Source organism: Silene latifolia, chromosome Y (assembly GCF_048544455.1).
Source record: "Silene latifolia isolate original U9 population chromosome Y, ASM4854445v1, whole genome shotgun sequence".
NCBI classification, from domain to species: Eukaryota; Viridiplantae; Streptophyta; class Magnoliopsida; order Caryophyllales; family Caryophyllaceae; genus Silene; species Silene latifolia.
Window position 1 is genome coordinate 356,892,348 of NC_133538.1, and position 3,869 is coordinate 356,896,216.

Sequence of the window (3,869 nt, forward strand, 5' to 3'; positions counted from 1 at the left end):
GTGAGGTGTCAAAAATAAGATTTATAATTTCCAACTACAACTATAGCAAGCGGCAGTCGGGTCGAACCACAGAGAGGCAGATGTAAATTCTAGTTGATTCAAATTCAATCTAAAGTAACAATTGTGGGGGTTGAGTTGAATTGGTCTACAGCTAAGAGTAAATAGTAAACTAGAAAGTCGGATTACATAGATAAAGAAGGGGTACTAGGATGGTCGGTTCATTAAAGCTTCGGCGGCAGCATACTAAACAGGTCTAAATCGAACACAAGTGAGGCGGGAAACAAGAGGTCCTCTCGGTCCACTCTTAACAAATAGCATCTTTCGATCTCGCTATAGGCCCCTAATGTCACTAATACTAACTTTCGTCCTGAAAAGTGACTAACAATCTAAACTTTACCTATCTTTCGATCTCAGCATAGTTTAGTCGATTTAATTGGTGGTCTAACAACATACCCTATCTTTCGATCTAATGGGTTAGCTATAAAATAAGCATCTAACTGGTCGCATGCATTCGATTCATTAAATACAACATTAAAATCAATTAAAACGAAGGGTAACCTCACGAGGTCAGTCGATCGACCGCGAATGTCAGTCGATCGACTGACACGCGAATCAGTCCGTATTCAATACTTTGCCGCCTACGCTATAACTTACCTACATCCTAGCACAAACTAATTAGCTACTCATGCTAAGGGTAAAAACAATAACATTAACGATAAGAATTACTGCATTCATGCTTGAAACGATAAAGTAAACAATTAACATAAACGATAAAATTGGTTGCGGGAATCTAGCTAGCAATTCTATACTAATGATAAAATAAAGCAATAAACTGAAATTAGGGTAGATGAATACCAAATTTGTAGAGGAAAGATTAATAAGAACCAAAGATCCAATGCTCAACAATAATCCCAAACCCTAATTAATTATAAAGAACTGTATGTAAAATTTAATGTAAAACTACTGAATAAAGCTTGATGATAAACTGAATGAATTAGGTTACGTTATAAAGAGAGTATACGTAACATAATTCCTAAACCTAGTAACTAATGGGCTTGATAAATCTCGATCTTTTAATTCTCGTCTGGAATAGCGTCTTGGTCGATCGACTGAAGTGGCCGGTCGATCGACTGCTTAGCAGATGTCTGATAGCTTCGTACCCCGATGGTTGGTCGATCGACTGAAGGTAACGGTCGATCGACTGCTTTAGCTGCAACTTGACTTCATATTTCTCGTGGACTTGTCTTTAGGGCTTTGAAATGCGCACCAAGCTCGTTCCTCGGGTGAATACTTCACGTCAAAATGCAATGCAGGATACTCGGGGACGTATTTAGCTTGATTTCCGCTGGATTCTTCACATTTCTGCAATAATGTACAAAAATACGGAAGTAGACGGAAATAGGGAGAAATGTAGCATAAACTACATGAATGAGCTCTAAAATGCGTGTAAAATGGGATGTAAAACATCATATAAAAGACACGCATCAACCTAGAAGTTCAACATTTGGACAGATTCGTAGGACTGATTGTTCGTCTCATTTGGGGGTCTTAAATTCTTTAGATTTGAAAAGTTTAAGCATAGACTCGGATTTCTTTCAAGTCTAGTTTATGCCTTTTAACGTAGCCATATTCGTTACGGTTTGTCCTAGGTGATTTTGTTATGAACATATCGGTAAAAGTCCGCGAATTTGATTGTATTGTTGAGAATGATTCTAAACCCTAACTTAGGAGTCTAATCTGCTATAGGTCTTTCTCATACATCAAATTTGGAGAGTCTAGATGATGGTAGGGTTTGGCTTTGCTCGAAATTGATTTGTTAAACTCGTTTTATAAGTAAATACTTTTTATGGGATGAATTCTGTCAGTTATTATAAATCTGCCTATAAACCCTTAAAAGGTTTGGAATTCGGGAAAGTATCACGGTTTATGATTTTTAGCTAAGAGTCTTAAGGTCCCGATCTAATTAGCCTTGCATCATTTCGATTTTTCTAGGATTATTAGCTATGAATTTTATAGTGCGGCTATTTTATTTTGGAAAGTCATAAAATTCGAGTTGAGTCTTTAAAGTTGGAATTACTTACAAGTCGGTATAAGTCTAGGAATGTGCATGAATTGGTTGATTGAGCATGTACTAATTATAGATAATCATGCTATGTAGGTGCCGGATGTGTAAGTGATCGTTTTGTTTGCTTGGTACTTGGTTATGGAGCATGTGTGCTTGTTGCTAGCTTTGTAGAATTACTAAGCAGTAGGGTTTTCCCTACTCGGTTCTCATTAATTACATATAACTTTTTGTGTCTTATTTTGTGTAAACGAGCCGTGTTGGTCCTTGTGTTTGGTTGTATTGATACATGTGATATGTGGTTGTGATGATAGTTGGGTGATGGTGTGTATGAGATTAGATGGTGTTGCGCGTACTCTTGAGATATGGTGCTTGGTGATATAGTGAGGAGGTGTGGGAACCGATCTCACGCCTGAGATAGCTCCTTGGAGGGTCCCTCACCTCCAATGACGATATGCACATTAATGGTTCGGGTTACCGGGTTCGTGTTGCGATGCAGACTCAGGTACTTCGTGTTGCAATGCGAGTACCTCGGGCTGCGGTCTGGCAGAGGTTGGTGATGGTGTTGCGATGCCATCACCGTGGCTGTAATGAGACGGAGATGGATATAGCATTGGGAGATGTGACAGTGTGATTGTGATACGAGTCATGAGGTCCGAGTGTCATGTCGTTGGTCATAGTATGTTGAAAGTCATCATTATATGTATTGTGAGACTAACGGGTGCGTGTCTGAGTAATTGTCACCTATTTTCAGGGTGGCCTGTGTTGATATATATGATATTTTAGGTCATATGGAGAGTAGTGTATGACAGGTTAGCATTTGCATATGAGCGGGTTTTGGGCCGAGCACGGACGAGAGGGAGTTTAGTATAATCATCGCATTAGAGATGACGTAGATCACATTAGAGTCATGTGTTATATTATTTATATTCATAATTTGTATAAATCATTCGTTTTGTAATAACATTTAAATCATCAATTCTATTAAATGTTTCGTTATTGGAGTTTTGATGCACTATCTCGGGAAACCGAGATGGTAACATCTCCCGATTACCTTGGTCGGGTAAGAAGGGGGTGTTACAAAGTGGTATCAGAGCAACGATTTTAGAACCTGAAACCAAAGAACCCAAATGAATGTAGGAGTGTCTAATAAAATGAACCCGAATAGAGCTACTAGGAGTCTCGTTCGTACGGTTAAGTAGATGTCTTTAATAGTACCATGATCTCTTAGTCGTGAACCGGTCACCACGTGGTAAGCACCGAGAGTGTGGGTAGATAGAGTGGATACTATTTGTTTACACATGATGTAATAAGTTTGACATGAGTTTATGTGTATTCATATGGTGATAATGGTTGAGAAAAGAAGCATGATTATGAATGGGCGATACGAAATTATCTTGGCAATGAGGCATAATGCGCATATGTGGTGTTAATGGATAAGAAAGGGCATGATTATATGATAAAGTGATGTGGAATAGTCTATTGAATTTGAATGTGTTTTCATATCGTGATTAAATGTGTTTTCAGATGATGGAAATGTGTATACTTGTTGTGAATTTTTGTGATGATATATTGTTGCGTCATAGGTAGGAACATGTGAACTAAGTTTGTTTGGTATTTGCCATACGTAAAATGCCTACTTGCTGGGATTTCTGTAGTACTCTATCGAGTAAGCTTGGGGACTCGACCGAGTGGGGATCAGTCGACCGAGTATACCGAGGTACTCGACTGAGTGGACCCTCTGAGATTCTTGTCATGGCTCCTGGAAAGAGGACACTCGACCGAGTATGGAGGTGGTCTCGGCCGA